The sequence below is a fragment of the Garra rufa genome, chromosome 2, assembly GCF_049309525.1.
Source record: "Garra rufa chromosome 2, GarRuf1.0, whole genome shotgun sequence".
In the NCBI taxonomy this organism is placed as follows: Eukaryota; Metazoa; Chordata; class Actinopteri; order Cypriniformes; family Cyprinidae; genus Garra; species Garra rufa.
The window spans coordinates 68,240,638-68,264,347 of NC_133362.1; the positions used below are offsets into that span (position 1 = coordinate 68,240,638).

Here is a 23,710-nt window from a genome sequence, read left to right on the forward strand (position 1 = left end):
AATTCATTGGGTTTTCAGCATTTTTGTGTATTTGAACCCTTTCCAAAAATGACTGTATCATTTTGAGATTTATCTTTTCACACTGAGGACAGTTGAGGGACTCATATGCAACTATTACAGAAGATTCAAACACTCAGTGATGCTCCAGAAGAAGAAATAATGCATTAAGAGTTAGAGGGTGAAAACTTTTGAACGGAATGGATATGTGTAAATTGTTCTTATTTTGATGATATATAGCCGATGCGATATCTTAGCTGTAGAATCAACTTTAAACACTTATTGTCTTAATAATAATGCATCACTGTATAAAGGTCTGTTTTTATTAGTTTTATACTGTCACGATCCAGGCGGGGTTGTGGAGAGGGACAATGATGAGGAGAACCGGAGTAGAAAAACGAATAAAGATTTATTAAATAAAACACAGTAACTAATACAAACAAAACAAAACCGGGAGTATAAGGTGAGCACATGTACACAAGTAAACAGAGGTAACAGTTAGCATTGACGGACAAATGGGGAGTGCACACACAGACTCTTAAATACACTGAAACGGGGGCGTGGTCACAAACAAGCTAACAAGATAACGAGGGGGAAATACAAATATGGGCAAGATTAGACTAAATGAGACTGAACTAAAGGGGGAGACAAGGACTAAACCATAGAACTAGAAACATGGGGGAAAAACACTTGGGAAACAGAACAGAACAGGACAAGACACAGACATAATCCTGACAGATACATAGTGTTTTATAAAATAAAAGAAGAGATAGAATGATAGAACTTTTAAACAAATTAAGCAAAAATTAACAAACCAAAGAAATTTTTTTTGTATGTCTTTTACCCATGATGTGTGTGTGTGTACCTTCATATATTTACAATTTTTAAATGTTATTATTATTATTATTATTGTCTATTCAGGGGAATAGTGAAGTGCCGTTGGCTGAAAGTCAGGACCATGCAGGAGCACCAGAGGGGAGTGATTGAATCGTCCAACTCGGATTAAATTTTTTTTTTCTGCTGTAGTTTTCAAGGAAGCTTTTTTATTTTGTAATTTTTTTTAAGATTGTGTCTTGTAAAAAAATTTAAAACTGTTGTGTTCCTTGAGCAGACCAATGTATATATGTTATTAATTTAAAGATGTTAATAAAAATAAATAATGTTCTAAATTTCTTCTCTTTAAAAACTGTCTTTTTTGACTGTGTGTGTATGGTGTCTTTATAATATTGTTAGTGCATGGTATTCCAAAAATATAACTAAACATTTTGTTAACTTAATAATGTTAAAATATAATGTCCTAACACTATTATTAATAAACATTTAGAAGATCATCACAAGATCTTTTCAAGGTTTTTTATTTACAGAAAATGTTATCGTAACAATCTGAAGAACATTGTAAGAACTAAAAGTAAACATCCTGTAAAAAAAATAGTAGAATATATATAAATGAAAAAAAGTAACTTTTTTTTCACTGATTTTTACAAAAATGCATTTAGAAAATGTTGTAATGTCTTTAAAGAGAACATTATAAGAATAAAAATAGACCTACCCATTAAAAACATTAAAAGAGCGTTAGGGAATAGGGAATGATCTAATAATGTTATCTCTGAACATTTTAAGAATGTGTTTTGACAATGTTTTCATATCATTCAATAGAATGTTGTGGGAACAAAAATAAAACTACCCGCTAAAAACATTGTAAGAATGTTAGGGAATGATGTTCTAACAATGTTACCACTGAACATTTTAAGAATGTTTTTAGAGAATGTTATCCTATCAATTGAGAGAATGTTGTGGGAACAAAAATAAAACTACCCGCTAAAAACATTGTAAGAATGTTAGGGAATGATGTTCTAAAAATGTTACCACTGAACATTTTAAGGATGTTTTTAGAGAATGTTATCCTATCAATTGAGAGAATGTTGTGGGAACAAAAATAAAACTACCCGCTAAAAACATTGTAAGAATGTTAGGGAATGATGTTCTAACAATGTTACCACTGAACATTTTAAGAATGTTTTTAGAGAATGTATCCTATCATTTGAGAGAATGTTCTGGGAACAAAAATAAAACTACCCGCTAAAAACATTGTAAGAATGTTAGGGAATGATGTTCTAACAATGTTACCACTGAACATTTTAAGAATGTTTTTAGAGAATGTTATCCTATCATTTGAGAGAATGTTGTGGGAACAAAAATAAAACTACCCGCTAAAAACATTGCTAGAACATTGCTTGGTAATGTTCTTAAAACATTTTTAGAACCAAAAATTTCTAGCTGGGTTATTATTAGTATCAAGAATTAGTGATTTTTGGTTAAATCACTGCACGTGGTGAAATTTATCCATAATCGACTACCAGCCAAATTAAAGATCTGGCTACATTTATGCCTATGAATAGTCTTTTAACATTGTCTAATTGCATTTAATATTTTCAGACTTTCATATATTATATTATGTTGATGCTTGCTTGACTCTTTTACTTTCCTTGATTTGGCTTATTATTAAGTATTTTAAGCACAAACTATGTGTTTTCTGCAAATCTAAGTCTTTTAAATGTAATTGGTTTGCTTTCTTTATCATTTATTCATAGCTGTGTGTACCTTCACCACATGAAATAGTTAATAGAAAAAGTTAATGTTGTGACGTTGAAACTTCGGGATAACCCCTAAGGTTATTTTTCACTGAAACTTATATTTAAATATATTTTATAATATGTGCTAAACATATTAAAAACTACAAATGTGAGAGTTTGAGATTCTACCTAAAAATCAAAATTGCAATGTTTCGGTGCAGAAACCTTTTTTCACAAAATTTATTAAGTGTCTTAAAAATTAATTTTGATGAGTAAATCTTTTATTGTTACTTAGCATGACACAAGTACACATTTTAAATATTGGGCTTTCTACCAAACTATGCTGTCAGACATATCAAGTGTAATAAAGTGAAACATGTTGAAATATGAAATATATAGGCAGCTTTTCTTCTAAATGTAGTGCAAAATGAAGATGCAGAAATCTTGAAGTGTTGAGAGCTCCAATTGTTATAAAGCATATCACCGGCTGCGTCCGAAATCGCCTACTCAATGAGTAGGTACTTAATTTCAATAAGTACTTACTTAACGAGCGCTAAAAGAGTACCTACTCAACAGCCAAATCTCCTTGAGTATGAATGCGTTCCGCCATGTTGACGTTATCATGTGACCTATGACGTTATAACAAGCGCAACATGAAATGTTATGAGCGGCGGATTTAATTCATCTATCGGTAAACATTTTGATGTTGATGAAATTTGCTTATTTTGGATTGATTTAAGTTTTTATATTTTTAACAATACTAAAATGACTAAAACCCCCAAATTTGTTGTCTTGAATATGTTAATGGGCAAAATTGTGCAAAAGTAGCTTAGATCTGATTTGTTTTCCTTTTTCTTGCTGAATTTCTAATAATAAATAATAAATAAATAACAAAAACAACAAATGCAATTTTTAATTCATTGCAATTTTATGAATATTCAAATATATTTAATATTTTTTTCTGTATATAATCTTGTACTTTGTATGCAAACCTATTATAGTTATGTTTTCTGTCATGATTGTTCTTTGTTAAAGATACTTAAGTCTTTCCCTGAGTTCGTATGGAATTATAAATTCTGTATTACTAAAAATGTAAGTATTACTACTTAGAAATTAAAATAACTTTAGACTGCATTGCTAGCCCACTCCAACACTTACCAACAATAATAAAGATAAATGCTGAATAATAATTAATGATATTTCTAGTTAAACAAGCATAATGTTTTTTTTTTCTATGAAGTAATGAATAAATGCATACGCTTATGAAAATCTTATATTTTATTTACTGACAACATCAGGAAACATGAATAAATTAGTAAAATAATAAAAGTAACCATGAACATAAATAAATACACATGGAACAAAGCTTTATTTAAACATATTGGTCTTTTAGTCTTTTTCTACTGAGGATGAAGAGACCACTGCAACATCTGGTCCAGATGAGGCAAAGGGCAGGTGGAGTGATGGAGGGTCTCATCGATGGCACTAGACCATTTCCAGGATGCTTCTGTGGATTTCTCCTTTCTTACTGCACACACCAGTCTGCAGACATTTCAGATCATACAAAGATGCACAAATATATTACAAAAGCTGTCATTTTAACAGCACAATGTCATTAGATCTCTGTATTGGAAGTTACAAAATGATCAATCTTTATATTAAGTTTCGGATTTTACTTTTCCCCAAAAATGCTGCAGTCACCTTTCCTTTCAGGTCCTGCTCCACCACAAAAGATCTGCAACAAAGGCACATAAATCAAGAATCAGAAAAGTTCTGTTATAGCTCTGTTTGAAATGAGTTTGAAGTTCAGTTAGGCCTACTATATGTACATGTGTTTATTTACATTACTTACATTAATGTAAAGCAGTGACAGTGAGTTCTCACATAGCGTCCATCACTCACTCAGATGTTTCATGTTGTGATGTGCTCTAGAACATTTTCCTGTCATTTGTTAAGTAGACATTAATGTCTTTAAAATGTATGTTTTATGTAAATCCGCTTTTGAAGACGTACGTGTATTTCCTGGAGTTTAATGTTCGCTATACGTCATAAAACATGTTTTAACAGCGAAATCACAAATATACTATAGCATAGGCTACTGTATAACATCTTGGCACCTTATGCAAATCAACAGTTTACGATAAAGTAGCTCAACAAATATGATTTTTAAGACAGGGAACCGTGTTTTGGTTTGTAATACTCACATTTGTAAACACCTTCATTGCGGTTCTCAATCACATTCGATGATGACGTTTTGGCCTCCTGGGATTGAAAATTATCCATCGATGAAAGACTTCAGAATCTGAGCTGAAGCAGTAGGACATCCGGGGATTTCTCGCCTACTCTTTTATGAATACTGAGGTTTCGAACGTACTTCTTTCTTCACATACTCTTTTTTCCCACTATATAGTAGGTAAGTAGGCATATTCGGACGCACTTTAAGTAGACGTACACCTGAATCTCACGAGAATTAGTGCATTCGCCTACTAATTCTCGCCTACTCTTTTATAAATACTAAGGATTCGGACATACTTATTCGCTTGCCTACTGCTTTCCCCTACAATATAGTAGAGAAGTAGGCGATTTCGGACGCAGCCATACAGAGCGGTGGGATTGGAAACCACTGCACCACACAAAGACAGGACTTCTTTTCACATTAGAAGTCAACAAGAAATCACGTGACCCCGACGTGATTTGAACACGCAACCTTCTGATCTGGAGTCAGACGCGCTACCGTTGCGCCACGAGGTCCTGAACCTGGAGGTGATGTATTTTGCTTAACCGCCTTGACACAGAATTCAAATCAGTAAATATACGGTGCTCAAGGAACACTCTTGATGTTGGACTTCATACTCAGGAGATCAAAAACAGATCGTCTGACCTCAAGGTGATTTGGAGCCAGACACTCTACCGTTGCACTACAAGATAGCGGAAAAATTATTTAGTGCTTCATGCTTAAGCACTTTGATAAACTATGCAAATCCGCTAGTCTTTACACTCACATAGTCAAGAACAGTTCGCTTGACCTCAACATAATTGGAACACGCAACCTCCCGATCCGGGGTCAGGCGCACTCTGTCGCGGCCACGAGGTCGAGAAAACAAGTCGGCGTTCCTTGCTTAATTGCTTTGATTCAATTTGCAAATCAGTCACGGTAAAGGGCTGTAGACTTTATACTATGGATGTCAAGAAGAGATCAACTGATGTGATTGGAACATGCAACCATCTGATCTGGATTCAGCCAAGCTACCGTTGTACCCCAAGACACCACAAACCTATCTGGTGTTTCCTGCTTAAGCCACCTTTTGTCATCCTGCCTTCGATAGCTCAGCTGGTAGAGCGGAGGACTGTAGATGATACATTGGCTATCCTTAGGTCGCTGGTTCGATTCCGGCTCGAAGGAGCTGGCTTTTGAATTCGGCATGTAGATGTTTCCACAATTTCTTCAGAGATTGCAGGGCAAGATATGCAAAAGTAACACGTCAAGAGGCAGATCTGTCACAGTACACAATGACAGGAATGGTTATTACATGAGATCTCAGGCTTAATAAAAATAACAGGTCAAGATACAAATCTATCACAGTACACTGGTGATTTTCAATCCTGATCCTGGGGACCCCCTGCTCTGGGCTGTGTTTCCCAAAAGCGTTGCAATCCTTAATACAACGTAGACGCATTGAAACCAATAGAGTTGCAATCAACTTAGGCTTACGATGACTCTGGAAGACGCGGCCCTGCATTTTTGTCTGTCTCCTTTTTCTGACACACCCAGATGAGCTCATGGAGCTCTCTCCTAACTAGCTAATGATCTTAATCAGGTGTGTTCAATAAGGGAGACATAGAGAGCGGTGGGATTGGAAACCACTGCAGCACACAACGACAGGACTTCTTTTCACATTAGAAGTCAACAAGAAATCACGTGACCCCGACGTGATTTGAACACGCAACCTTCTGATCTGGAGTCAGACGCGCTACCGTTGCGCCACGAGGTCCTGAACCAAGAGGTGATGTATTTTGCTTAACCCCCTTGACACAGAATGCAAATCAGTAAATATACGGTGCTCAAGGAACACTCTTGATGTTGGACTTTATACTCAGGAGATCAAAAACAGATCGTCTGACCTCAAGGTGATTTGGAGCCAGACACTCTACCGTTGCACTACAAGATAGCGGAAAAATTATTTAGTGTTTCATGCTAAAGCACTTTGATAAACTATGCAAATCCGCTAGTCTTTACACTCACAAAGTCGAGAACAGTTCGCTTGACCTCAACATAATTGGAACACGCAACCTCCCGATCCCGGGTCAGGCGCACTCTGTCGAGAAAACAAGTCGGCGTTCCTTGCTTAATTGCTTTGATTCAATTTGCAAATCAGTCACGGTAAAGGGCTGTAGACTTTATACTATGGATGTCAAGAAGAGATCAGCTGATGTGATTGGAACATGCAACTGTCTGATCTGGATTCAGCCAAGCTACCGTTGTACCCCAAGACACCACAAACCTATCTGGTGTTTCCTGCTTAAGCCACCTTTTGTCATCCTGCCTTCGATAGCTCAGCTGGTAGAGCGGAGGACTGTAGATGATACATTGGCTATCCTTAGGTCGCTGGTTCGATTCCGGCTCGAAGGAGCTGGCTTTTGAATTCGGCACGTAGATGTTTCCACGATTTCTTCAGAGATTGCAGGGCAAGATATGCAAAAGTAACACGTCAAGAGGCAGATCTGTCACAGTACACAATGACAGGAATGGTTATTACATGAGATCTCAGGCTTAATATAAATAACAGGTCAAGATACAAATCTATCACAGTACACTGGTGATTTTCAATCCTGATCCTGGGGACCCCCTGCTCTGGGCTGTGTTTCCCAAAAGCGTTGCAATCCTTAATACAACGTAGACGCATTGAAACCAATAGAGTTGCAATCAACTTAGGCTTACGATGACTCTGGAAGACGCGGCCCTGCATTTTTGTCTGTCTCCTTTTTCTGACACACCCAGATGAGCTCATGGAGCTCTCTCCTAACTAGCCAATGATCTTAATCAGGTGTGTTTAATAAGGGAGACATACAGAGCGGTGGGATTGGAAACCACTGCAGCACACAACGACAGGACTTCTTTTCACATTAGAAGTCAACAAGAAATCACGTGACCCCGACGTGATTTGAACACGCAACCTTCTGATCTGGAGTCAGACGCGCTACCGTTGCGCCACGAGGTCCTGAACCCAGAGGTGATGTATTTTGCTTAACCCCCTTGACACAGAATGCAAATCAGTAAATATACGGTGCTCAAGGAACATTCTTGATGTTGGACTTCATACTCAGGAGATCAAAAACAGATCGTCTGACCTCAAGGTGATTTGGGGCCAGACACTCTACCGTTGCACTACAAGATAGCGGAAAAATTATTTAGTGTTTCATGCTTAAGCACTTTGATAAACTATGCAAATCCGCTAGTCTTTACACTCACAAAGTCAAGAACAGTTCGCTTGACCTCAACATAATTGGAACACGCAACCTCCCGATCCCGGGTCAGGCGCACTCTGTCGAGAAAACAAGTCGGCGTTCCTTGCTTAATTGCTTTGATTCAATTTGCAAATCAGTCACGGTAAAGGGCTGTAGACTTTATACTATGGATGTCAAGAAGAGATCAGCTGATGTGATTGGAACATGCAACCGTCTGATCTGGATTCAGCCAAGCTACCGTTGTACCCCAAGACACCACAAACCTATCTGGTGTTTCCTGCTTAAGCCACCTTTTGTCATCCTGCCTTTGATAGCTCAGCTGGTAGAGCGTAAGACTGTAGATGATACATTGGCTATCCTTAGGTCGCTGCTTCGATTCCGGCTCGAAGGAGCTGGCTTTTGAATTCGGCACGTAGATGTTTCCACGATTTCTTCAGAGATTGCAGGGCAAGATATGCAAAAGTAACACGTCAAGAGAAAACAAGTTGGCGTTCCTTGCTTAATTGCTTTGATTCAATTTGCAAATCAGTCACGGTAAAGGGCTGTAGACTTTATACTATGGATGTCAAGAAGAGATCAACTGATGTGATTGGAACATGCAACCGTCTGATCTGGATTCAGCCAAGCTACCGTTGTACCCCAAGACACCACAAACCTATCTGGTGTTTCCTGCTTAAGCCACCTTTTGTCATCCTGCCTTCGATAGCTCAGCTGGTAGAGCGGAGGACTGTAGATGATACGTTAGCTATCCTTAGGTCGTTGGTTCGATTCCGGCTCGAAGGAGCTGGCTTTTGAATTCGGCACGTAGATGTTTCCACGATTTCTTCAGAGATTGCAGGGCAAGATATGCAAAAGTAACACGTCAAGAGGCAGATCTGTCACAGTACACAATGACAGGAATGGTTATTACATGAGATCTCAGGCTTAATATAAATAACAGGTCAAGATACAAATCTATCACAGTACACTGGTGATTTTCAATCCTGATCCTGGGGACCCCCTGCTCTGGGCTGTGTTTCCCAAAAGCGTTGCAATCCTTAATACAACGTAGACGCATTGAAACCAATAGAGTTGCAATCAACTTAGGCTTACGATGACTCTGGAAGACGCGGCCCTGCATTTTTGTCTGTCTCCTTTTTCTGACACACCCAGATGAGCTCATGGAGCTCTCTCCTAACTAGCTAATAATCTTAATCAGGTGTGTTTAATAAGGGAGACATACAGAGCGGTGGGATTGGAAACCACTGCAGCACACAACGACAGGACTTCTTTTCACATTAGAAGTCAACAAGAAATCACGTGACCCCGACGTGATTTGAACACGCAACCTTCTGATCTGGAGTCAGACGCGCTACCGTTGCGCCACGAGGTCCTGAACCCAGAGGTGATGTATTTTGCTTAACCCCCTTGACACAGAATGCAAATCAGTAAATATACGGTGACCTCAAGGTGATTTGGAGCCAGACACTCTACCGTTGCACTACAAGATAGCGGAAAAATTATTTAGTGCTTCATGCTTAAGCACTTTGATAAACTATGCAAATCAGCTAGTCTTTAAACTCACAAAGTCAAGAACAGATCGCTTGACCTCAACATAACTGGAACACGCAACCTCCCGATCCGGGGTCAGGCGCACTCTGTCGCGGCCACAAGGTCGAGAAAACAAGTTGGCATTCCTTGCTTAATTGCTTTGATTCAATTTGCAAATCAGTCACGGTAAAGGGCTGTAGACTTTATACTATGGATGTCAAGAAGAGATCAACTGATGTGATTGGAACATGCAACCGTCTGATCTGGATTCAGCCAAGTACTTATCTCCACGTCAGATTCCAGCTTGGCGTACGACCGTTTCCTTGTGGTAATGCCTGGTATTGCAGATAGTTCAGCCTCACTATAATTTGATTTCTTGCGCTCCTTTTTACTTGCCATTGTCACAGAGTTTTTGCTTTAGGAATGAGCTCATTTTATATGTTAATTAATTAAGCAGGGGCGTTTCGACGGCGGAACATTCAGCTGCACACAATTCCACGATCATTTGTGATTTATAACCGAATGACTGGCGTACGCATGGATTTCGTGTGTACGTTCGTTTCTCTGAATCGCTCTTACGATCAAATCAGAAAAGTTCTTAGATAAAATCAAGGATGGTTTCTACCAGTGATGCGCGGGTTGATCCGAAATGAGCGGGTGCCCGCGGTCACCCGCGGTTACGAGTCATCCAAAAATATTTTTAATGATATTCGGGTTGCGTTCGGTCGGGTCGTTTGAAATAAAGATGCCAATTAAACCTTTGTAATTTATGTAGTACTAGACACACTTTTCTATGAAATACATAGACCTACACTTTATTGGCTGAATAATATTTACCTTTTGAATGTTGAGCGTTATTAACTGTTGAATAAATGCTGACGCGGGACAAAATCCCAGATTTCCCAACCGGTTGAACTGAGCAATGCCATTGTACCATTTTAATAATCTACTTCTAAACGCATATAGCTCAGTAATGTCAGCTTTATGTATTTTCCTAGAGGGAGTGGGATTTTTGTTGGGAAAGTTGGGGGAGCGAGAGACGCACACTTCTATTAGACTGGATAAACACATGCAGCATCTTATTGTTAAGAAATGGTATTCCTAATAAATGTCTCGAATATTCAATGTCCAATGTTTCTCTTTCTTTTTGGAATTATTAGACAGATTTTACTATTAGTCTTTTCAAATGCCTAGGTCTGTTTAATTTCCTTAATTATATAAAATTTAGCACTATTTTTTAACGTTTATTCAAGCAATAAATTATCTCATGTATATGCTTGTTTAAAACCAGGGATTAAAAACGAATTCCAGGTAAAAACAGGATTTTTTCTTTACATTTCCACAGAGCGAAACGAATGAAATTAAGCATTATAGCTATACAATTAATTATATATATATATAAAATTATTATTATTATTATTTTGTCATATTCGTGATTCCTGATTTTATATGAAAACTTAGTGTAGGATTTCAGCGCGAATCAGACAATTTAAGAGAGTCGATTAGAAGTTAGAACACTTCTACAGACGTACATTCCACAAGAGGCCCGTCATAAATCTGACGTTTGATAGCCTGGCGCCAGACCGCCAGCCTGAAGCAAACCTAACTTACTAAGAACTCGCAAAATTAACACAAAGACACTTCTTCATAATCAAATCCTTCGAATAAGGAGATTGTCAAATTTGGAGCAAGTAACCAAGATTAATGGTCAAAGAGATGCACATTTTGAACATCACATGATTAAAGTCATTAGCGATATGGTTGGTTTTCCCCCACACACAGGACACAACGGAAATTCCTTCCCTAAACTTTTGACCTCCCAGCTTAGAGAACAGACCCTCACAGAAGGGCACAGAAAACTGTCTATTGATGTACATATGCGCCTAAAATGTGCTAAAGAACTAAGGAGCAACTCCTCATTTCTATGTATAACTTCCTATCATATATGTAACCCACACATTTGTCTATTATGTTTTAATCACTCATTGTGTATGTCCCTTTTGATAACTATTGAATAGTTTAATGGTTTATATTGATGTTTGATATGTCTGAGTTGGAAATCGCATTCTCAAAATGTTCCTGTAATTCAATTCTTTGCGAAATGTATTATAGTCTTGTTATAGAAATCATGTCCAAATTTATCTCTGCAAAGAGCGGGAATTTGGGATCACGGGACTAATAAGATAACATTGGGATTTATGGTTGGTAGGAGGAACCAGCAGTCCACCGGACTTCGGACATTGTTCTAATTGGTCAAGACACCATTTTGGGATGTGTCCAAAGGCTGAGTTTAAAAACTCAAGGACACCCTCAAATTTCTCTCTTATCTCTTCACTATAAGCTCTCTTACGTCTCGACGCCGCCTGGCCTGAATGCCAGCCTCCTCATCTAAAGGAAACATGAGGAGATCACCACACTTCTATCTTTTTCTTTAATCTTTTTTTTATTTTTATTTCTTTCCGTTGAGAGTTTCGTTTCTAGTTAAGTTTGTGCAAGCCGCGACCAACCTAAACGTCTTCGCTGACCTCAACTTCAACAGCACGCAACTCTCATATCCAGCCAACGCCCAAGCACACAAAGGACCACAGAACCAACCAATCAGCAACCTCGGGAAAGCCCTGAAGCGACGCAACTAAAGGAATTCTCAAAGGCAACGCGCAAGTAACCTCCAGAATCTTACTGAACTGGTGCATTTTGATATAAAGTTTAATAATCTCTTTGAGAGACTCAATACGAGGGTTAATTGAGTGATTGATGGTTGTTCAGGTCTAAGCAATTGCACATATTGCTAACTTGGTACTTCATATTTTCATTCCTTTAAACTCATTCTTTCCTCACTTTCTCTTTCTGCAACCTGTGTGAATGCGTGTGTTTTATGTTAGTTTAGTTTGTATGTGTTAGGTTTATCCATTAAAATCATATTTTTATTAGAAAAGATAAGTATCTTGTGTTTTGTGCTTACAAGTTAATGTCTTAAACTGCTGATTTTGCTACTGTGCTAATATATAGTGTTTTCACTATATTCTGGATAGTAATATCCATCGCAGAGTTTCTGTTACGGCTTGTGAATGAATCGCAGGTCGACTCTTGAACAGCCGTAAAACAGCGATTCTGTTCAAATTCCCTATTGAATCATATTCGATTTCCCTTTGAGCTAAATTATAAATTAAATGTGTAATTAATCCCTTTTACAATCTTACATATATTGGTGGAGAATGCAGGCAGTTTAATCTAAATCGTAAGCACAACCAAGTTATTTAATATTTTCTATTTCTGTGGATGAGAGCGTCTGAGTCTAGACTGTATGTGCGTGTGTGTGTGTGACGTAAGCAGCGCGGCCGCCCGCTTGAATGAATGAAACCTAGAGTGAATGCAGAGGACGGTAACTCGAGAACGTCTCTCTACTTTTTAAACTGTAGTAAGTGAGTTTAAAGTTAAGGTCTGAGATCGTACAATAAGGTCGAAATTGAGCGTGTCCCTCATTTTCTGTAATGCCTTATTTATAGTTGAATTAATGTCATTGCGTGTTCCAGTGCCATTCAATTGCTATATCTCAGCCACCGTTAGCTGAACGGAACTAAACTGCAGTAATTAAAAGGGAAAATAAATCGACGAATAAAGGATAGTTTGAGCGTGTCCCTCAATCTATTTAAAGGCCTTATTATTCATAGTTTAATTGTCAATGCGTGTTCCATTGTCAAAGCAACTATGTAATTTGACTCCCCTGGTTAAACATTAGAAATAATGCTTGCCTGTTTGTGTCTGTTCACTAAGTGAAACAGTGCGATTTAAACGGGAGTGTTTTAAATCTTGATCAAGTAAAGTTTAACTCTAAACAACAGCGAATAAAATCTGTTGTGTCTACGTGCTCAGAGAAACTGGCACGGAGATTTATGATCCGCCGAGATCATTTATTATTTTGTTTCCTCATTTGCAGCGCCAAGCTGCCACTTAAATAAAGTTTAAATCCAACTCTGAACGAACTAAGAGTTTAAAGCGCCACATCGCAAAACCAACTAGAAGTGGTCTTGTTATGTGTACAGTGTTGAAATGCGCTGCCATTTCATGTAATATGCTTAACTGAACTTGCAATGTAATGCTTCATGTGCTTAGCTCACTATAGTTTGTTTTGGTTGCCGTAGCTACGATGGTGACTCGGAAGTCTTAACCTACTTCCGGAGCAACTCTGAACTGCGCACGCGCAGCACATTGACGTCATACTATAAACAAACTCTACGGTGTTGCTATTGCTAAGCTAACGAAACTGTTGCTTTTACATTGAAGTCTATGCTAAAGATTAGCCTCAAAGGTTAGCAGTTAGCACCCTTGTCAAAAAATCCTATTGGAATTTCAGTTTATCCTATAGGATCTTAGTGGATTCTTAGAATCCTATTGGACTTTACAATTTATTTTAATGGAATTTCACTTTGTCCTGTAGAATTTTATTGGATTCTTAGAATCCTATTTGACATTCTGATTAATTCTAATGGAATTTCACTTTGTCCTGTAGAATTTTATTGGATTCTTAGAATCCAATTGGACATTCTGATTAATTCTAATGGAATTTCACTTTGTCCTGTAGAATTTTATTGGATTCTTAGAATCCTATTGGACATTCTGATTTATTCTAATGGAATTTCACTTTGTCCTGTAGGATTTTATTTGGTTCTCAGAATCCTATTGGATATTACAATTCATTTTAATGGGATTTCAGTTTGTCCTGTAGGATTTTATTGGATTCTTAGAATCCTTTAGGACACTCTGAACTATTCTAATGGAATTTCACTTTGTCCTATAGGATTTTATTTGATTCTTAAAATCCTATTGGACATTACTTTTTGTTTTAATGGAATTTCACTTTGTCCTGTAGGAATTTATTTGATTCTTAGAATCCCATTGGACATCACGATTTATTGTAATTGAGTTTCACTTTGTCCTGTAGGATTTTACTTGATTTTTAGAATCTTATTGGACAGTATTTTATTTAATGGGATTTCACTTTGTCCTGTAAAATCTTTTATTGATTCATATAGTCTTATTGGTTATTGTCATTTTTAAATGAAATATCACTTTGTCCTGTATGATCTTATTTATTTATTTATTTTTTGTTGATTAATTACTTTTAAATTTTACTTTTTTAGAGTAACACTGCATGTTTGTGTGCACCTGTAACCCACAATAAATTGCAGCCTATATGAATACACACAAATATAAACACATAATATGTATTTATTGAAATTCATAATATTAAAGAATTCACAGAAACACGAACATCTATAAATGGTGCGGCCCCTTTAAAGAATCCGAACGTAGCGCGCCTTCAACTGTAGCGCGCATCATTTTAAAATAACGGTCAAAGAGGAAAAGCAGCAAGTGATTAGCGGTGTTTAATTTGTTCAAATTTGATTTCAAAGACGCCAAAAATGATGAAATAGTAATATTTATCTGGTCTGCATCCTAAACCAACAAATTTGGGTGGTCTTGGTGAGTTGTTGAACTCGTGTTTGATTGTATCTGCTGACTAGCACAGGAGTCTGCAGTTAACGTTACGTGTCAAAAGCTATGAATCTGTATAACTGGTATTATAAACGATAGTCATAACGTTATATGTTTATGGTACTAATTTCCATTGTATAAAACATTGGAGTAGTGACTATTCTGCCACCATTTGTAGCTGTTTTAATTAATATTGTGCTTTACGGCTTTGTGTAGCGTCACTATACTTTAAGTGCAAATAGCGCACGTTGTTGGCAGAAGCTACTGGTGTGTGATTAGGCTAGTGAACACTATAAAAGACAGCAGTCTTAATTTCTCCCTTTTCAAATGTTTTAATAAAAATGAAGGAAATAATGTTGTGATGTCTATTTGCTTTGTCTTGAGAACAACAATGTTGTTATTTTTCTTGTGAAGAAAAAAATAGATCAGTGGTTACTAACGTTACAGAAAAAAGACATTTAGATTTAGGATTTAATTATTTTAGATTTAATCCTAACTATTATTAACTAATCATCCAGCCCAGGTGAATTTGCTAAATTAAACTACTACTAATTTAGACTGTGCTTTGTTTCTTTTGTTTGGTTGTGTTATTTATTTATTTATTTATTTATTGTCACAGTAAAGTGTTATTTTTCATTCCAACTTCTGGTATCCTCTAATTTTTATATCTACCTCCCTCACTCAAGTCTAGACCTGGTCCAGTGAAGTATTTGCATTGAAGGACAGTGCTACATACTGTGTGTGTGTGTGTGTGTGTGTGTGTGAGAGAGAGAGAGAGAGAGTGTGTGTATGTGTTTGCACTAAGGCTGTGTGCTGCACAAATCAGCTCACAATGTTGTTTACAATGTTAGTGAACAAGGTGATGTAAACAGCAAACTGCAAGCACTATTTGATAGTAAAACAAAAACAGTGAAAAGTGCACTTCTAGATTACAAAAAGAACAGGCATCCAATTTGATCCCATAAAAATCCCATAGAAACCATCCTACTGAATATTTATGTCTTGACAAAAAATCCTAAAGGATTCAAATAAGAATTTTGTACAGGATTCTTATTGGAATTTCTATCATATTTTGGAACCATTTCTATAGGATTTCAATAGGAATATTCTTATAAAAAATAAATATTATGTAGGATCATTCTTAAAGGATTTTTTTATGGTATCAAATTGGATGCTTGTTCATGTCTTTATGGGAATTTTTTTTTTTTTATCTAAATGTGCTCTTTTCCACTTCTTGTTTTGCTAACAGATAGTACTTGCAGTTTGTGGTTTACATTGCCTTGATGTAGACGTTGTTCATTGTCTGTTGCTTATCAAAAAATCCTAAAGGATTCTGATAAACTTGTACAGGATTGTTATTGGACTTTCTATCATATTTTGGAACCATTTCTATAGGATTTGATATGAATAGTCTTAAAACAGGATCTCCTTAAAATCCTGTAGAAACTATCCTACAGGATATGTATGTCTTGTCCTATAAGAAAATCCTATAAGACAATTCCTAATGGAATCCTTTAGGAACGGTTCCAAAATATGATAGAAATTCTGATTTGAATCCTAGTGGAATCCTTTAGGATTTGTAGAGGATTCCTATTTGAATGTATATTAAGGTGAGTTAAAGTAAACTGCAAGACACTAAACTAATATAAACAATAAAAAAGTGTACCTTTTAGGATTCTTCAAAATTTTTGAAAGATGCTTTAAAAGAAAACCCATTAAAATCCCATAGAAATTATCCTACAGGATATTTATGGCTTGTATAAGAAAATCCTATTAGACAATTCCTAATGGAATCCTTTAGGAACGGTTCCAAAATATGATAGAAATTCTAACTGGAATCCTATAGAGAATTCCTATTGAAATCCTATAGGATTTTTTGACAAGGGCATTAACATCCAGTGGTTGAATAAAGTGTGTGTGGGCAAAGCTAAAGTGATTTAACCCTTTAAACCTCTGAACTAATACACCTGTTGGTCTATTTTTCTGTCCTATTTCTCAATTTTCTAACTTTACCACTTTATATGCATTTTACTAGAAAGAGGAATATTACTTCACAATTATTAATTGTGACAAATTCAAATTTAATTCAAACATTAAATTTATTTGGACTCATTTGAATTTCCTCATCTGGTCATTTCATATGATCATTATTTCTAGTATTCTCTCTTTTAGGTCAATCATTTTAGGTACTAATAAGCCTTGAACTTTGAAAGTTAAGGGCAACTTATTTTACCTAATTGATTTGTTACCCCTATCAACAGATTCTATTCAGAATCACACCTACTCATTACTTCATTGCGTTTTTACCCCTATTTCTTCCTCTCTTGGTTATACAATTAACCTCCATTTTTATTTTATTTTATGTAGTTATTTATTTTGTTTTATTTCCTACTGCATTTAATTTCATTTTGATTATTTTGCCATTTATTACTTTTAATTTCACTTTACCCTACCTTTCTCCTTTACCTCCTTGTATCCTAGCTTGGGAACGACACACCTGAGCTTTAATAGGAGACATTGTTATCCCTCACTACGAGTTCAAATAAATTAGAAAGACAACTCTCTTTCACTCAAATTTTATTGTTGTTTTATTAGTTGTGCAGCAACTATAAAACGACACTCTACTCGTAGTCGGGTATAACAGCCACGCAGCCTGTGAGTGGACCCGATCCACTCAATTTACTGAGTCTCCTTCCCTTCCCTTCTACCCAAGTCTCTCCTGCTTTCTTCTTTCTTTACTCCTCACATTTGCAGGGACCTGTAAGAACCATCAATCGATTCTAAGTGAATGAAATGCAAAATCTTGTCAAAGAACAGTAATCATCCTTATGAATTCGATTGTAATCAAACCCTCCTTCGTTCTTCCTAACCTCCCTGAATTTGAAAACGCATTCCAAAATTTTGGCATCTCATCCCATACTGAGATCAATTATTAGAGATAAGTGTTGAACACCCGTTGCTTTCGAAGCCTCCTTGGTAAGCGGTCCAACTGTAAGGTGTTCGGTGTCAATCCTGTCAGACTAAGAAAAGAGATACCAGCATTATTATTATATTCTCACGTCTCGAACAGAGATATAATAATATTGTTTACCTTTTTACAAATCCAAGTAAAATTCCTCCCATTGGAAAAGGGAATTGTTTTATTTCACTGACTTGTTTTCACCTTTTTCTCTTTTTTCCTCTTCCTCATTAGAGTGACGAAGTCTTCACATCACTAGTCTACCTAGACACCCTGAGACCAACACTATCATCACCACATTTCATTAGGGGTTCACAATCACTGACACAACACTTAGTTGTCCCACCACACATAGGCTTCTACCTCACACAGATCTGTGTCAGTCTCCCTTCTCCTCAGCGTGCAAACATGCCGCAGACTGCAGACCCCCTTGCCCACGGGGAAGATGTGAACACTTGGCTGAGAGGCATGACGGACAGCCTCACCCCCAAGACCTTTGAACTGTTATTATTCTTAATGAGAAGGTTCCTGACACAAGATTCAAGCCAGAACAACAACCACGAGGAGCTAGTCAAAATCACCAGCTCCCTAAGCGATGCCTTCACAACCCAGCTGAAACTGAGCGACAAGCACATCACCCATCTTCAAGAGGAGCTGTCACGTGCTCAACGCCGCATAGACAAGCTGGAAGTGAAAGTTCAAGATCAACTCAAAGCACCCAACGAGAGGGAGCAGGAAACAACGGAACAAGTTAAAAAGCTTCAAGCAGCCCTGGCAACAGCTCAACTTGACCAGCAACAAGCAAAGGCTGCCCAGAGAGACCTGGTAAACAGACTCCAGTATGCCGAACAGCTACTAGAGAAAGCCAAGAACGACATCAGCAACAAGAATGCTGAAATCAGTGCCTTAGGAAACCACCTTGAAAGGTACAGCACTGAAATAGACAATCTGACCCAACATCTACATGATGTCAATGATGAGCTCTACATGGTCAGAAAAGAACTCAAAGATGCTTGTGAGCTGGAACAAGAGCCAAGAAGAGCGAAGCATATCTCAGCCTCACCACTGCTGAGCAGAGCTAAGTCTCACATCCAAGAACTGACATCCAACGAAGGAAGTGAAGCGCCACCTCCCGAAACATCCCTAGCCTTCGCCACACAGCTCTTTCCTGCCACTGAAAGCAGAAACCCCATCCAAGCAGACCTTGGAACTGCACCTGGGTTGACCATCAAAGACCTCAACAAGCTGTCTAAAAGCATCAGCCAGTTTGACCCGAACTCCAAAGAGGGCCACGACATCCAGGCCCACCTGCAAGATATTAATTTTCATTTAGAAATGAGACCTCATGTAACTGACAGAGACAGGTTGTACCTCCTAAGAGCAACGTCAAGTGTCGAGGTACGAAACTTCATAGATCGACAACTCAGTCACACAAAGTCAAACTACCAGCTACTTTGTGAGGTCCTGATCAAAGAGTTTACAGACCCTGAGTCTGAATATGGACTGTTAACTGCCTTGGAGACCAAACAAGGTCGACAAGAGACGCCACAAGCCTACTATAACCGGCTCCGAAAAGCCTACTTCGGTGCACACAACAAACCTGACCTTGAAGAAGAGGTGAGCTTCAAAAGCCTTTTCCTGAAAAATCTGTACCCTGGAGTCAGTCGTCATCTCGGTGTCATGGCCTGTCCGCGCTCCATGACCATCCAACAGTTGCGTGACCTAACACAGAAGGCCTACACCAAGCAAAAGTTGACCTCAAAGAAAGGTAACAAAACCTCCACACTCTTGAACTCTGTAACCGAAGACTCAAGCCTTGCACTGGACGACACCCAGTGGCACCACAACACCCGAGTCTTCCATCAAGAGCAAAGGGAACGTGAGCCCCCTGTCCACAACAGCTATCAGCACAACCGCTGGGAAAAGCCATGGGACCAGCCACACTTCTCAAGAAACCCAAAAGAAAGGATCAGCTGGAAACCTAACTGGACGTGCAAAGCCAAACGACCGGCTTGTCCAACAACAACTAGAGTGGGTAAGCAAAGACAGAACCCACATCAGCACCACTTAGACACCCACAGTGCTAAGTCTACACAAGAACAAGACTGTTCACCCTCAGAAGACATGGAACAAGTCATGAAACAACTGAAAGAGTTCCTTGAAAACCAGCTAGACACGAATGACTAGAAACAGAAGTCATGCTCGCTGTGACCAGCGACAGAACGGAAGGCCGACGATCACCTGGTACACCACCGCATCAGAGATGACAAGCACCTGTTCAACAACCACCCAGAACAAACAAGTCTCTCACGGCCAACCGCTGATGAAAACTCTGAGGTACCAAAGAACATCACCTCAGTCACCCATCACTTCCAAAGAAACTGTCAAATGAACTTCAACTCCATGAACCACATTCATGTCTGTGCAACAGCAACCACTAAAGCACAGAAGGTCAGAAAGTCTGCCACAACCAGAAGGCATCACAAGTGAAATGCAACATAGGAGACAAAGTTTTGCACCCCAGCTTCACACAGCCATGCCAAACTACCTCCGACTGTCTGCTAAAGAACTTCCTGCCTTGCTGGACTGACCCCCATCTGAACACACCCTCATCCAAGCCAAGGATGCAGAGAGCATCTTCACCGACCTACAAGAAAAGGGGGAGCCAAAACAGACTGAAACAGATCTGACCATACATACACTACACAATTAACATTCACAACCCAGAGGTAACCACACCTACTGATAACACCTTTGACAAACATATTCTTCCCACGAGTAGAATATTCAAATCTCAGCTTAACATAGTTTTACATCCACCAGGAAGGAACATGCAACTATCCTCACCCCAGGTAGAACACCTGACACTATGTTAAGGTACATGACACATCAGCTGCACCTGCCATCCTAGCTCAACAGTAGTCACAACCCTGACTAGGAAAACCCGCAGCTAATTTTCTTTGTTTTTTTTTTTTTTTGTTTTTTTCCCCTCTTGCCTATCGCTTTCCTTCCCCTCTTGCTTTAGCAGGTGAAACTCCTAGCCACCCTACAAGGGTCAAAGGTCTGATATTAGGATTGACTTGCCACACCTAATATCCGCAAACCATTCTAAACTGAATGGGAGCCAGAGAGCTCCATGCAAGATAGGTCAAATCATTTGACCACAGATGATGTCACCAGAACGTCTCTAAATTTAAAACCTAAAATAAACAAACAAATTTAATCACAAAATTTGATCAAAGCATCATTATACGAAAACAAATTTGAACAACAGTTTCTATGTGAATTCGACCATTTTCCAGGTACTACATGTACCCGAATAACGTAATGCCATGCACCGGTACAGTAACTGCCCTGGAAGTTTTGTCTTGTTGTTTGCTGTGTTTCTGTCTGCTTCTTCTGCCTGTGTTTCTCCAGCGCTCGTCAATGTCTTCTGCCAACAACACATCACCGATCGAAAGGGGGATGTGTAGGATTTCAGCGCGAATCAGACAATTTAAGAGAGTCGATTAGAAGTTAGAACACTTCTACAGACGTACATTCCACAAGAGGCCCGTCATAAATCTGACGTTTGATAGCCTGGCGCCAGACCGCCAGCCTGAAGCAAACCTAACTTACTAAGAACTCGCAAAATTAACACAAAGACACTTCTTCATAATCAAATCCTTCGAATAAGGAGATTGTCAAATTTGGAGCAAGTAACCAAGATTAATGGTCAAAGAGATGCACATTTTGAACATCACATGATTAAAGTCATTAGCGATATGGTTGGTTTTCCCCCACACACAGGACACAACGGAAATTCCTTCCCTAAACTTTTGACCTCCCAGCTTAGAGAACAGACCCTCACAGAAGGGCACAGAAAACTGTCTATTGATGTACATATGCGCCTAAAATGTGCTAAAGAACTAAGGAGCAACTCCTCATTTCTATGTATAACTTCCTATCATATATGTAACCCACACATTTGTCTATTATGTTTTAATCACTCATTGTGTATGTCCCTTTTGATAACTATTGAATAGTTTAATGGTTTATATTGATGTTTGATATGTCTGAGTTGGAAATCGCATTCTCAAAATGTTCCTGTAATTCAATTCTTTGCGAAATGTATTATAGTCTTGTTATAGAAATCATGTCCAAATTTATCTCTGCAAAGAGCGGGAATTTGGGATCACGGGACTAATAAGATAACATTGGGATTTATGGTTGGTAGGAGGAACCAGCAGTCCACCGGACTTCGGACATTGTTCTAATTGGTCAAGACACCATTTTGGGATGTGTCCAAAGGCTGAGTTTAAAAACTCAAGGACACCCTCAAATTTCTCTCTTATCTCTTCACTATAAGCTCTCTTACGTCTCGACGCCGCCTGGCCTGAATGCCAGCCTCCTCATCTAAAGGAAACATGAGGAGATCACCACACTTCTATCTTTTTCTTTAATCTTTTTTTTATTTTTATTTCTTTCCGTTGAGAGTTTCGTTTCTAGTTAAGTTTGTGCAAGCCGCGACCAACCTAAACGTCTTCGCTGACCTCAACTTCAACAGCACGCAACTCTCATATCCAGCCAACGCCCAAGCACACAAAGGACCACAGAACCAACCAATCAGCAACCTCGGGAAAGCCCTGAAGCGACGCAACTAAAGGAATTCTCAAAGGCAACGCGCAAGTAACCTCCAGAATCTTACTGAACTGGTGCATTTTGATATAAAGTTTAATAATCTCTTTGAGAGACTCAATACGAGGGTTAATTAAGTGATTGATGGTTGTTCAGGTCTAAGCAATTGCACATATTGCTAACTTGGTACTTCATATTTTCATTCCTTTAAACTCATTCTTTCCTCACTTTCTCTTTCTGCAACCTGTGTGAATGCGTGTGTTTTATGTTAGTTTAGTTTGTATGTGTTAGGTTTATCCATTAAAATCATATTTTTATTAGAAAAGATAAGTATCTTGTGTTTTGTGCTTACAAGTTAATGTCTTAAACTGCTGATTTTGCTACTGTGCTAATATATAGTGTTTTCACTATATTCTGGATAGTAATATCCATCGCAGAGTTTCTGTTACGGCTTGTGAATGAATCGCAGGTCGACTCTTGAACAGCCGTAAAACAGCAATTCTGTTCAAATTCCCTATTGAATCATATTCGATTTCCCTTTGAGCTAAATTATAAATTATATGTGTAATTAATCCCTTTTACAATCTTACATTAGTTTTGAAGTGCATTCGTTATGTTTGTATAAGAAAGTCGTTAACCTGGCCTATTAAGTTGATTTAATATTCTTGATAATTTTTAGAAAAATAAAAGTTAAGAAAAAAGGAATTAGCTTTAGTCTCTAATATTTAGGGCTACAGGCTAATCTTTTTCTTAACTTTTATTGCACTGTAGATCGAAATAAAATAATTAATGATCATATTTAACATCGGAGAATCACTGACATAATTTAGAGTAGCCTACTTCGAAAATGAAATTATTTAAATCTGTATAAAGGAATATTTTTAAACGTTTATTCAAGCAATATAAATGATCTCATGTAGGCTATATGCTTGTTTAAAACGAGGGATTAAAAACGAATTCCGAATAAAAACGGTATTTTTTCTTTACATTTCCAGAGAGCGAAACAAACGAACGAAATTAAGCATTAGGCCCTACTTAATAAATTCAAGGCACTATAATTTCCTTATTCATT

The 23,710-nt window shown here is 37.9% G+C and overlaps 1 protein-coding gene and 7 non-coding genes across 8 annotated transcripts in view; 3 read left to right on the plus strand and 5 right to left on the minus strand.

Moving 5' to 3' along the window:
- The window catches only part of LOC141326062 (uncharacterized), a 629,392-nt gene that overhangs the window by 537,011 nt on the left and 68,671 nt on the right, over positions 1–23,710 (minus strand). The gene's annotated exons all lie outside the window — the stretch shown is intronic.
- Positions 5,250–5,321, minus strand: trnaw-cca (transfer RNA tryptophan (anticodon CCA)). Its single transcript has one exon. It is a non-coding gene; the product is annotated as a tRNA-Trp (tRNA).
- trnay-gua (transfer RNA tyrosine (anticodon GUA)) lies at positions 5,887–5,973 on the plus strand. Its single transcript is given in 2 exon segments — positions 5,887–5,923; positions 5,938–5,973. It is a non-coding gene; the product is annotated as a tRNA-Tyr (tRNA).
- trnaw-cca (transfer RNA tryptophan (anticodon CCA)) lies at positions 6,491–6,562 on the minus strand. Its single transcript has one exon. It is a non-coding gene; the product is annotated as a tRNA-Trp (tRNA).
- On the plus strand, positions 7,114–7,200 carry trnay-gua (transfer RNA tyrosine (anticodon GUA)). Its single transcript is given in 2 exon segments — positions 7,114–7,150; positions 7,165–7,200. It is a non-coding gene; the product is annotated as a tRNA-Tyr (tRNA).
- On the minus strand, positions 7,718–7,789 carry trnaw-cca (transfer RNA tryptophan (anticodon CCA)). The gene has a single exon. It is a non-coding gene; the product is annotated as a tRNA-Trp (tRNA).
- On the plus strand, positions 8,733–8,819 carry trnay-gua (transfer RNA tyrosine (anticodon GUA)). The gene is given in 2 exon segments: positions 8,733–8,769; positions 8,784–8,819. It is a non-coding gene; the product is annotated as a tRNA-Tyr (tRNA).
- Positions 9,337–9,408, minus strand: trnaw-cca (transfer RNA tryptophan (anticodon CCA)). Its single transcript has one exon. It is a non-coding gene; the product is annotated as a tRNA-Trp (tRNA).